We start from the raw sequence: 12,885 nt of genomic DNA, 5'->3' as shown, positions 1-12,885 counted from the left end.
GGCATAGCTTAACCTCACTGATGAGGCCCAACAAGGCTGACACACGTGTCTGGGGTTGCTGTTGGTACTCTTGGTCAGAAGGGAATTGCCAGAGCATTTTGGTGCTGGACTGCCCATGTGGCCGGGACAAAGACTGTTATGCAAATGGATATTTCCCTTCTGTGAAAGGTACAGTGAGCTAAAGTGTAGCTGCAGACTCTCAAAAATCAGAAACCAGTGTTGGTTTCCGGGTGGCTTTCTAGCTAGGTGAGGATTTAACTCCATCAAAACAAGTTCAACCAAACAATGTTAGACCTTTGCCACAGGGTCCTTGCAGTGAATTGAAAAACATCCAATGCCTTTGATGTCCTTGGGGCTCCCTTCCCAAAGGTTCAACTTATTCAAGTTTCAAACATCACAAAGGAAATGTTTCACAGTTCCCTTTTAAGCTTTTGGGGGTTCCCTTCCCCAAGCACTGGCCTCTTCCAACTTTTAACACACAACTAAATATATCACAGATATTCAGCTGGCCAGGATATGCCTTCGTCTTATCCACAGCTTTTCTTACACACAATCCTCTCAATGGGTAAAATCCAGGGGCTCTGATCCTTTGCCCCTCTCTTTATTCCTTAGTGGCGCTTTCCTTTGTACCTTTTATCTTCGGGTGTTTCTCATGGACGCTTGCATTGTCTTCTATTCCTTTCACTTTGTTGTGCACATTTGCACTGTTCTTTTCCACTCTATACTTCTGTTGTGCCTCTGGCACATTCTTGCTTTGTTGTGCTTCTTGCTCCCTTCTGTTTCACTCACTTGGGCCTTTGGTCGGGCACACTTGGACTTTCTTTCCTTTGCCGTGCGTCCTTGCACCTTTAAACTGTCACACTCCTTCACTGTGCCTACTCGCACCATTTCCTTGCTTTGCTTTTGGCCACTGGCCCTCTCTTGACTTTCTCGTGCACCCTCGCACTTTCCTCTTGCTTTGCTCCTGTCTGCTTTCACTTTACTTTCGGGCCGTTTGCCCTTACTTTCACATTTATTTGCTTTCTTTCTTTTATTCCTGGGCTGCTAGCGCGCACCGTTTCTTTTCTGTCACTTTCCTTCACTCGCTTTCTCTCCTTCTACTTTTCTGTTTCTTAAAAGTGTCCTTCTTGCTTTCCACTTTGTGCTGTTTTGTCAATCTTGCTTTTTCCTCCCTTTCTCATTCAGCCACTCGCATGCTCTCGAGTTACTCTCTTAGTCATGCGAAACTCAACGGGTAACGAAGCGCTGGCGAACAGTCTCTCCGGGACGTTTTGGGTCGAGGTCAGGGTCTCACCACCTGCCCCTCAGGTCAGCAATTTATGAGCTACACCTGCAAGACTACTCTGCCCATTAAAGTGGCAGCATGTGAAGTTGGTGAAACATACTAGTTTAAACGTGTTTTAAAACTGACTTATGACAAGAATTGTAGAATATCCCTTCTGAAATATATATTTCAAGATTCATAATGAGTTTGCCTTCCTTCTTGACCAGTGTCTCGCTCTCCGTGTCTTTCTGTGCTCCACCTTTTTTTTGGAAAACGGTCCATGAATTTCTGGTGTGTGTGATTGTGACTGGGTGCCTGACCCTACCTGACCTTACTAGTGGGACAAGGCCAGTGCATGTTACTAGTAGTAATCTTCCTAGTCTCAGTCTTCCTCTTCCTCGTCTCAGTAGTTGTGCTAATAAGGAAAGGAGGGGAGTTATGGGAGTTGTAGTAACTCATAAAGGTAGAGAGAATATGGGGTAAATAACTGTAAGGAAATGGGGGATACCATGTCTCAGCTACCAGTTTCTCCTCCCCACCCCGAGCACCCCCTACCCAGGTGATCCTTCCTCGCTAGTCCACCCCCAGGGCTGGGATCCAATAGCGATGGCCTTTCCCTGGCCACCTGGGTACGGGATCCCAGGGACTGAGTCGTGAAACGCCTTCAGGTTTTTCACATAAGCCTGTGATGCGTTTTACTGTAATTGCAACTCCTTTTTTGCAGGGAATTTGCAAGCTGGTAACCCCGGCGGTGCTAACAGGAGCGAGATAATAGTGTTTGTTTATTTTCTTCCTCTTGCATAGAGCGCAATTCCGTCTCAGATTATTTGCATGCAACTTAGTGTCTGTTGGGCGTCCGCACGTATGACCCCTGTTAAGAAATGTTTCCTTCAGCATCGGTGTCAAAGAAAGAAGTGTCTTTCCCTGCATGTCGGTGACTTGGAGAAAAGTGTAGCTTTGTCTCCTTTAAGGCAAATGCTTTATTCCTTACACTGAGTGTTTGGGTCTGCCTAGGGACTTGCAATGGGCCTCTGAGATTGTCATCCTTATAATAAGGGGTATTTTTAAGGGTTTTTAACTCCCCCCCTTTTCTCCTTGATGGTCATTAGTGTATGTGGAGGTTTTGAGGGTACAAGTTCTCCTTTGACTGCCCCCTGTCTCACTGCGGGGATTGAGTTGGTGTGGTCTGGGGATATTCCTTAAACTTCTTCCTGGTCCAACATTCACTGGCTAGGGGGGGGGGGTCACCAGCTATTCGACCACCGACCTTTGGCCCCCAAGGTTGGATAGGGGGACCTCGTAACACATTCTACATTCAATGAGGAATCGCATTGGAGAAGCAAGTGATAGCAGTGGAAGGCAATGGAGGGGCCTAGTGAATCCACTCACATCCTTTGCAGATAATCACTGCGTTGAATTCCCGAGCCTCCTCTTGGGACTTGTATATCTTTGCAGCAAGATTCTGCCTAAATGAGAAAGATTGCCTCGGCTCTCTGGACCCTCCACTCGCTCCCAGTTAAGCACAGAATCCACTTCAAATCCCCGAGTATAATCTACTTTGCCTTACACGGCAGTCGCCCAGAATGCACCATGAAGTCTATCATCCGACACAATCTGTCTGAATGCTTGGATCTAGTGATGTGGGTCTGGTACAGTCCAGGTAGCCACTTTACAGGAAACCACACCTAGGTGGCCCCAGACCATGGAAGGCCCCATGACCTTAGGAAAGTCCCTTGATGCCGGCGTGTTCCCCAGAAATCAGCAATGCATGTAATGTAGAAGTCCCAAAATCCTCAACCAGTTGGTCAGTGTATGACACAATCTCTACTATGGACTTGGTACTCCAAGACGTCCAGTTGAGTGCAACAGTGCAGTCATAGGCATTCCTGAGGCCAGACTCAATTAGGTCATTCTCGCCCAGAGATCCTGATAACAGAAATGAGACACCAACACCAAGTTGCCTAGGACCACCACAACAGAGACTCTTCCAATTGACTTAGTCTTATTCAAGAGCAGCCAACTTCGAACAGTGTTTGGAGTCTCGGCTTCTATTGCATTGTCACTGTTAAGCCCGCCCCATTGGATCAAACTCTGCTCAGTCAGTCCTGCCCATCAACCACAGAAAGTGGATACGAAGCCATGGTCCCCCCAGGGACAAGAAAGTTGAAACACGCCCAAACTACCACCCCTGCATCAATCGTCACAAGAAAGAAATGAAGAACAGACTGACCTCCCTGATCTCATAAATATCAGAAGCCCAAGAGATCCCCTCACTAGCCTTCTCTTCTTCCCACCTTTCCCTGCATGCATCGTGGATCCCGGCACAGACTAGTGCCTGCTAGCATCTTCCCCTTCTTACTTACCATAGCACATACATGGAGGTTCTTTCAGCAGGCCTCAAGCACTTCTACCCCCAGGCTTCTTATAACTCTCTTCTCCCAGGTCATCGTCTCTGCTGCTATCCTTGTGCTGGTAGAGAATCGGACAGTCGCCGTGTTAATCACCGCCGGATTCACAGATGCGCCAGGTTCCACCACCAGGAACCACCCACAAGCATACAGGCAGGCAGGAATCTGGAACTTGCAGCCTGCACCCATCAGTACCTCACAGTTCACTCAAGGCTCTCCCCAGCTTCAAACTGATCAGCCCCCCCTTGCCCCCTTTCTTCCAGAACCATGCACCAACAGGGCACCAAAACGGCAGATGTGTTATTTTATAAAACCACTATCCATTACATCTGTTAGAGATACAAATATTCATTGTATTTAATACATGAACAGGCCCTCGTTCGAGAAGACTTGTTGAAATAGAGCAGATTTTAGGGGCTTGGCTGAGTTTTGCGGTACCTTTTTCTAATCTCATGGCCTGTGTTAGTTTGGGGTCATTTCCCCATACTACCTTGAGCTTAGTAGGCCAGTGGCACGTGACCTTATGTGATGTTCGGTCAAGTTTGGCAAGCATTTGGGGTCAGTAGCAGAGTAGGCCTGGTGCAAGATGCATAAGAGCCTGCACATGCACGGTGCAATGTGCAAAGGCGCCTAATACCATGAGTGCACAGAGGGCCAGTCGGGTCTTGCACCTTGCTGTGGGAGACTGGCTGCTGGAGCTTAGACCCTTGCAGGCCCCCCGCTTCAGAAGTGCATTAGTGACTGGGGTACACCCGTTGCTAATGTATATCTTGGTTGGGTTTCCCACGCGGGTTCAGGGTTGTGGTATTGCCCTCCACCCATATCCCCCCAACTGAATTTACAATGATGACCCCTTTTTCCATTTGATATCAGTGTGAGAGCTCAGAATGGAAAAATACTAGGAACATTAATGGGAATGACTGCAGGGGTCTCTCAGACCCCACTGGCAATATAGAACTTTTGCCAGCCACATCTACTCACCCTGATCCTAGCAGTGACTGATGACTATAGAAGACCTATGAGGAGAATGCATTTTGCAGTGACCCCTCTAATGGACTCATGGACACAATGTCATTAGCAATATGTCTTCATTACAAAATATCAGCAGAGATGGGCCTAAGTGACCCTGGGGAGTGGTGGCTACGAGGCATGGAATCCATCAAGTCCACTACCATTGCTCCATTCCATCATTTATTAGCCTGCTGTGCCATTACATATGAGGAAACACATATGCAAATCACTCTTGTCCCCGCCTCAAAAGGGGCTGTCCATCCTCAACTGCTGCGTAACTTCCCTTTTGCATGAGACCACATGCAACGGCATGTTTCAGCCTCCGGATAGGATTAGCACGGGCCCCAAAAATGGTCACATGATTCCTTCCCACCCATATTACCAGAAATCTTAAGGGTGTTACCCTCTATCGGGTCAGAGACTGGACACAGGTGGTCCTTGGGGGCCTGAATTCTGAAGGCGTCCATTCTTCAACAGGACAAGAGACTCCTAATCGAACCTCCACCTGGTCTGCGATTACAGACGTTCCTCGCGCAGCCAGCCCTCGCCTCTAATCGAGGCCTAATTGTAGGTCCTGCAAAGCAACCTTTTGGGAACAGATGGACAAATAATACCTGCAAGGGACATAACTCACACAGCCAGACCAAAGTGCGAACGGTATGCCCCTTGAAATGATGCGTATGGCTCGCATCCAGCAGACGGCAATGGCCATGTGTGCAAGCAGTTTCCAGGCCCGGTGAGGCTATGGAACGACTAGAAGTATTCGGCTTGGATCCACCTTACATTGAGGTATCCATCACATCAATATGGTGGATGGCCCAGCCTGCGGCTCTACCCCTCCGCTCTGGTGGCTGGAGCTACAGAGCCAGCCTCAGTTGTCTTCAGGCTGGTCCCAGAGGACAGGGAGAAAATGTTAAAAGATATTCCAGCCCTGCTTCTGGCCTGCAGGGTTTCTTCCTAGTTGATGGTTTGGTGTTGGGTGCTTGGGGTTTCTTCCCAGTTGATGGTTGGTGTTGAGTGCTCAGGGTGTCTTCCTAGTTGATGGTTCGGTGTTGGGTGCTCAGGGTTTCTTCCCAGATAATGGTTTGGTGTTGGGTGCTCGGGGTTTCTTTCTAGTTGATGGTTTGGTGTTGGGCGCACAGGGTTTCTTCCCAGTTGATGGTTTGGTGTTGGGTGCTCGGGGTTTCTTCCTAGTTGATGGTTTGGTGTTGGGCGCACAGGGTTTCTTCCCAGTTGATGGTTCATTGTTGGGTGCTCATGGTTTTTTCCTAGTTGATGGTTCAGTGTTGGGTGCTCAGGGTTTGTTCCTGGTTGATGGTTTGGTGTTGGATGCTCGGGGGTTAATTCCTAGTTGATGGTTTGTGTTGGGTGCTCGGGGTTTCTTCCTAGTTGATGGTTTGGTGTTGGGTGCTCAGGGTTCCTTCCTAGTTGATGGTTTGGTATTGGGTGCTCAGGGCTTCTTCCTGATTGATGGTTTGGTGTTGGGTGCTCAGGGCTTCTTCCTAATTGATGGTTTGGTGTTGGGTGCTCAGGGTTTCTTCCTAGTTGATGGTTTGGTGTTGGGTCGTAAGGGGTTCTTCCTAGTTGATGATTTGGTGTTGGGTGCTCAGGGCTTCTTCCTAGTTGATGGTTTCATGTTGGGTGTTCAGGGTTTCTTCCTATTTGATGGTTTGACGTTGGGTGCTCAGGGCTTCTTCCTAGTTGATGGTTTGGTTTCGAGTGCTCAGGGCTTCTTCCTAGTTGATGGTTTGGTGTTGGGTGCTAGTCGATGGTTTGGTGTTGGGTGCTCAGGGCTTCTTCCTGATTGATGGTTTGGTGTTGGGTGCTCAGGGCTTCCTACTGATTGATGGTTTGGTGTTGGGTGCTCAGGGTTTCTTCCTAGTTGATGGTTTGGAGTTGGGTGCTCAGGGCTTCTTCCTAATTGGTTTGGTGTTGGGTGCTAGTCGATGTTTTGGTGTTGGGTGCTCAGGGGTTTCTTCCTAGGTGATGGTTTGTGTTGGGTGCTCTGGGTTTATTCCTAGTTTATGGTTTAGCGTTGGGTGGTCAGGGTTCCTTCCTAGTTGATGGTTTGGTATTGGGTGCTCAGGGCTTCTTCCTGATTGATAGTTTGGTGTTGGGTGCTCTGGGTTTCTTCCTAGTTGATGGTTCATTGTTGGGTGCTCATGTTTTTTTCCTAGTTAATGGTTCGGTGTTGGGTGCTCAGGGTTTATTCCTGGTTGCTGGTTTGGTGTTGGGTGCTCAGGGCTTCTTCCTAATTGATGGTTTGGTGTTGGGTGCTCAGGGTTTCTTCCTAGTTGATGGTTTGGTGTTGGGTGGTAAGGGGTTCCTCCAAGTTGATGGTTTGGTGCTGGGTGCTCAGGGCTCATTCCTAGTTGACGGTTTGGTGTTGGGTGCTCAGGGCTTCTTCTTAGTTGATGGTTTGTTGTTGGGTTCTCAGGGGTTCTTCCTGGTTGATGGTTTGGTGTTGGGTGCTCTGGGTTTCTTCCTGATGGATGGTTTGGTGTTGGGTGCTCAGGGCTTCTTCCTAATTAATGGTTTGGTGTTGGGTGCTCAGGGCCTCTTCCTAGTTGATGGTTTGGTGTTGGGTGCTCAGGGTTTCTTCCTGGTTGATGGTTTGGTGTTGGGTGCTCAGGGTTTCTTCCTAGTTGATGGTTTGGTGTTGGGTGCTCAGGGCTTCTTCCTAGTTGATGGTTTGACGTTGGGTGCTCAGGGCTTCTTCCTAGTTGATGGTTTGGTTCCGGGTGCTCAGGGCTTCTTCCTAGTTGATGGTTTGGTGTTGGGTGCTCTGGGTTTCTTCCTAGTTGATGGTTCATTGTTGGGTGCTCATGTTTTTTTCCTAGTTAATGGTTCGGTGTTGGGTGCTCAGGGTTTATTCCTGGTTGCTGGTTTGGTGTTGGGTGCTCAGGGCTTCTTCCTAATTGATGGTTTGGTGTTGGGTGCTCAGGGTTTCTTCCTAGTTGATGGTTTGGTGTTGGGTGGTAAGGGGTTCCTCCAAGTTGATGGTTTGGTGCTGGGTGCTCAGGGCTCATTCCTAGTTGATGGTTTGGTGTTGGGTGCTCAGGGCTTCTTCTTAGTTGATGGTTTGTTGTTGGGTTCTCAGGGGTTCTTCCTGGTTGATGGTTTGGTGTTGGGTGCTCTGGGTTTCTTCCTGATGGATGGTTTGGTGTTGGGTGCTCAGGGCTTCTTCCTAATTAATGGTTTGGTGTTGGGTGCTCAGGGCCTCTTCCTAGTTGATGGTTTGGTGTTGGGTGCTCAGGGTTTCTTCCTGGTTGATGGTTTGGTGTTGGGTGCTCAGGGTTTCTTCCTAGTTGATGGTTTGGTGTTGGGTGCTCAGGGCTTCTTCCTAGTTGATGGTTTGACGTTGGGTGCTCAGGGCTTCTTCCTAGTTGATGGTTTGGTTCCGGGTGCTCAGGGCTTCTTCCTAGTTGATGGTTTGGTGTTGGGTGCTAGTCGATGGTTTGGTGTTGGGTGCTCAGGGCTTCTTCCTGATTGATGGTTTGGTGTTGGGTGCACAGGGCTTCTTCCTGATTGATGGTTTGGTGTTGGGTGCTCAGGGTTTCTTCCTAGTTGATGGTTTGGAGTTGGGTGCTCAGGTCTTCTTCCTAATTGGTTTGGTGTTGGGTGCTAGTCGATGATTTGGTGTTGGGTGCTCAGGGCATCTTCCTAGTTGATGGTTTGGTGTTGAGTGCTCAGGGTTTCTTCCTAGTTGATGGTTTGGTGTTGGGTGCTCAGGGTTTCTTCCTAGTTGATGGTTTGGTGTTGGGTGCTCAGGTTTTCTTCCTAGTTGATGGTTTGGTGTTGGGTGCTGAGGGAAGGCAGGGAACTTCAAGACTGCCACTTGTCTCGAGGAATAAGAATAGGTCTGCGTTAGCCCCAATTAAGGAAAGCCAATGGAAGTGCTTGACTTCCATGGGGCCTGGCTCTGAGGATCTCATCTTCACCATGCATAGCTGGAGGGGTGTTGAGAGATGTGAGCCAGAGGTGGAGGGGAGGCTGCCGTAAGCAACTATTTGAGCAGCACCACTGGGGGTAATTGGCCAGTGCCCAGGGCATATATAAGCGATAACAGGGAAGCCCATTTGAACAAAGTCATAAATTGAGTTTTGCACCCTGTAGAAATGTTTTGCAGTGCCAGTGGTCTGTTTTAGTAAGAGGTGAGCTTTGGGTAGTGAGGTACTGGCCATCACCAGAACCGTGCACCCATTTAAGCTATATGACAGGACCATGCTGAGTAGCACAAGTTGCGTATTTGAGGATGAAGCCGCAGAAGAGACCCAGAACCATGGGCCAGCAGGATAGCATGATGACTGGATAGTGCAAGTGCACTGTATGGTAAGATTGTGCACTTGCAACATGTTGCTAAAAAGTTGCAACACTGACAAGGACTAAGCGAAACAAAGTCTCCCAGTACTGACTGTCTGTAAGGGCATGTCAGTTTCTCCATAAAAAGTGAGCGAAAGCCCAGAGGAGTGCAGCATAAGGCAGGACTCCTCTGGTAAAGACAGACTATGATGTTCAAATCACAGCAAAAAGTTGGGGTACACAACTGGAGGAAAAATGACACATACAATGGAAATCTTTCCTAACAGAAGGTAGCTTGTTTTCTCAGAGTTTTGGCGTGGAGCAAGGAGACATGGCCCATGAGGGTATCTCCAAGCATCATCTTTGGTGAAGTTGATTGGTGAGGTGGAAGGGGGTTCCAAGTTCTCGTAGGATGGCAAATAGCTTACGTGCTTCCGACTTGGCTTTGGAGATTCTATCGTTGTAGATGGAGGCTTTCGATTCATGAATGGCTGATTTGTAATCTTTAGAGGTCAAGGAGTGGAGAGCACGGTTTTTCCTCCATGCGGCTTCAGTGGCTTGTTTTTCAGAACGAATGGATTTGAGCTCTGGGGTGAAGCAAGAGTTTATGCGGGCTGAAGGAGTGTGCTGTTGTCTGTTACGTTGTCTGAGCGGGGCAACTTATTTAAAGCATGTGTAACAGTAGTGTTGTAATGGGTGACAAGCAGTGCCAGGTCAGTAGAGTGGAGGTGAGGTTGTGAGTTGTCGGAGGTTCAGAAGGGGAGGATGCTGTCTTTAGTGAGTTTGTGAGTGCAGCGCGTTTGTGTGGGTCGCAACACGATGCAAGTGTTAGTTGACTGGATATTGGTGGGAATGGCGATGAAGATGATATGGTGGTCAGACCAGGGGCTGGGTGTGTTGGAAGTAATGGATGCATGGCAATTGAGGTCGGCTAGCCAGTCAAGGGTGCAACCAGGGGAGTGGGTGGTGCAAGTAGACGCTGGGTGCCACCATAGGTGGTGAATGCGTTAGCTAGAGACAGGGACCTATAGATCTGCTTACTCCATTGATACATTTAAATGTAGTACCCCAAAGGGATTACTGTGGCACTTTCCAAAGCACACGACTGTAGCTTAGAAATTAGGAACTAACCACCAGGGCCACTTGTGGCTACAAATACCACCCAACATGATGCTGTTAAATAGGGCAAATCAAGCTGTGGCCAATGGCCACAAGAGAAGCCGATCAGCTGGCCCGGAGCATGGTCAAATGGGTGCCGCATAGGGAGTCTGGCACAGACAGCTTGCCCGGTGGTTCGAAGGTTTAGCCGCTTCCATCCAACCTTTAGATATTAATGAATTAAACAGCAAAACATTGATATTGATATTTTATTTGTGTCGCGCTCGTACACAAGTGTTTCATGCTCTATGGGTTCCCTGATCTGATTACAGATGTCAGCATTAACAATCCTAGGTTTTTATTTGTTTTCCAAATTTAAGCTGCAGGGTTTACTCTGTACATAAATTTAACTTAAGACGTAGAGCACAGAAACAGCTTAATACATCTCACTTTGCATCCGTAAAATGCAATTTCCGTAGAATGTATCTTGGTGTCTTGAGCAATTGCTGTTGTTTTGAAATTGACGGTCATCGTGTTATTTCCACACACACCATCTGCCTTTGTGCAAATATCTACGGTTGTGCAATGGCAAAGGATCAGAAGAAAGTCACAACGCCTGCTAGCCAAGTGTGTACATTTGTGAAATGCAGTTCCAATAATTATCCAATATTCAGATCATGTAACGAGTATTACTAATTCTACAGAAACCAAATATTCAACTTAATCTAACCCCATTTTTACAGATATCTCAATTCAAATGTGCTTTATGACGAACCGGAAGCTTTTACTCGCTCCTGTTGGCCCTCCCAAGAACAAAGCACACTGAATGGAAAAACAGTGATCAATACTCAGAAAGGTAACACTTCCTTTCCTCCGAATAGTTCTATTTGTCAATTATCATCATTTGATATTTCTTCGCTATCTTAATTCATGTTGATTCAGGTCTGCTTCTCCCGTCATCCATTAGACGGACAAGAGAATACCAAACCTGCACCCATTGGTACCCGGCGATTGTTCGCTATCTTCAAGTTTTTGTAAGCCAACACATGTTCTCCAGTTCATCTCCAGTTCATCCCATTAAAGCGCTTTCTGTGCCTGCAGGCTGTCACTTCTTACTACACCATCTCATTATACAACAACAAACATCACGTTTGGTGACGTTAGTTGCATTGGGCCTCATTACGAGGCTGGCGTCCGCAGAATGAACGGTGCCGGTAAGGGACAAGCACCGTTCATTCCAGGCCGCCAAATTATGAGTTTGCTCGCAGGTGGCGGTGTGCACGTCTGGGCCAGACCAGACGTCCATACCGCCACCCACGAGTAGACCAGGATGCTAACAACGGACCCGTCATTAACGGGTCCGTTGTTAGCATCCTCCCCATTCCCATTGAGCCCTATGGGAGCTCGAATGGGAATGGGGATGTACCGGGTCCGGTGCCCGTGAAAAGGGAATTACCAGGCCCGCAAAAGTCTTAATGGCCTGGTAATTCCCTTTTTTCGGGACCCAGACACAAGTTTGGAGGCAGCCATCCCGCTAAGAACGGCATGGCTACCTCCAAACTCGTAAAGAGGCCCATTGTCTTTATACTGATGAAGGCTCATTAAATTGCTCCTCGCCCCGAAACATTTGTCAACCCGGTTTGTTTTGTCGCAGACCTTTTAACTATCCTTGGATATTCTTCTTTTTGTATTGGCAATGCGCTCTACAGGATCACAAAGTGGAAATGCCTGACACAATGCTTGGTCATGCTCAGCATTACTTTCAGCGACACCTTGATGAGGTCTCGCTGCCCTCTGATCGAGACTAGACTCTCTTTCCCCTTCTTCAGATATTTGTAAATCACTTCAACAAAACTTATAATCACACAAATTGATATTTCAACATATCCTTTAATTCACTTGATCTATTTTTTGGATCATCACTGTCTTAATTATACAGTATTTATATTTTTTAGTTATTGTATTTGCTTTTTATACAGCGCCTAATACCATACCTGAGCTTGGGTTTCTAAGTGCGGATACGGGATTCGAACCTCTGTTGCTCTCTGTGGTCTTGCTGACAGACCAGCATGTTGCCCCTGTGCTATCCTCCGTTTAAAACTTTGAGTAGTACAACTTTGTCATGAAATATAATGTACTGTATTATACTGAACAGCATTTTAAAGTAACCATTTTTTTGCATCATTTGTATATGTTATTCCTAATCTACAATTGCTAGTTAGTATATAGCAGAATTAAATAGCAATTTCCACTTGAATTTCTTTTATCTATATGTTTTGAGCCCTAAGTCCTTGAGTCCTAAATCGACCCTTCTCCTGGAGAAGAATTACATCCTCCCTCCCCCGGTCTTCCTCAGTTAACTGCAAGTTAAAAGTTCCTCATTTATCGCAGTTTTCCATGTCCTTCTGAACCTGCCTTTCCACTCTCAGGGCCTCATTTAGAGTTTAGCGATGAGGTGGAAAGTGTCAGTAAAGCGATTACCGCCACTTATGCTATACCGTCAAATTCAGCATTTTAAACTGAAACGAATACATTTAACTTGGTTTTGTGTAGAGGACATTTCGTTCACACAAGATCATCACTGCATTAGAGTTCCCAAAATCCATGCATGGGTGCACTTTGTCAATTGCATCAAACGCTGTTTGGAGTCCCTGTTACGACGACATTGGGAAAACATGGACCGCCAGCAAATAATGATTTAGTGATAGTATCTAAATAAACTACAAACAACTCTGCAGACACTTCTCCCTACCAATTCTCCCCCGTCCTCAACGGACGTCTTGTTGTCAGGCCATGCCACCT

General features: G+C 47.3%; 1 protein-coding gene across 2 annotated transcripts in view; it reads left to right on the top strand.

The window, feature by feature from the left end:
* GPR132 (G protein-coupled receptor 132) overlaps positions 1-12,885 on the top strand; it is a 100,026-nt gene that overhangs the window by 32,579 nt on the left and 54,562 nt on the right. Inside the window, exon 2 of one of the 2 annotated variants that reach the window (XM_069638195.1) lies at positions 10,827-10,939. The exons of the other annotated variant lie outside the window; for it this stretch is intronic. The gene's annotated coding sequence lies outside the window, so the exon portion shown is untranslated. The remainder of the gene's footprint in view (positions 1-10,826; positions 10,940-12,885) is intronic. 2 annotated transcript variants of the gene reach the window in all.

Source organism: Ambystoma mexicanum, chromosome 14 (assembly GCF_040938575.1).
Source record: "Ambystoma mexicanum isolate Mex_15411 chromosome 14, UKY_AmexF1_1, whole genome shotgun sequence".
NCBI lineage: Eukaryota > Metazoa > Chordata > Amphibia > Caudata > Ambystomatidae > Ambystoma > Ambystoma mexicanum.
Note: the sequence above shows the minus strand (reverse complement) of the source record. Positions and strands in the feature narration are given on the sequence as shown.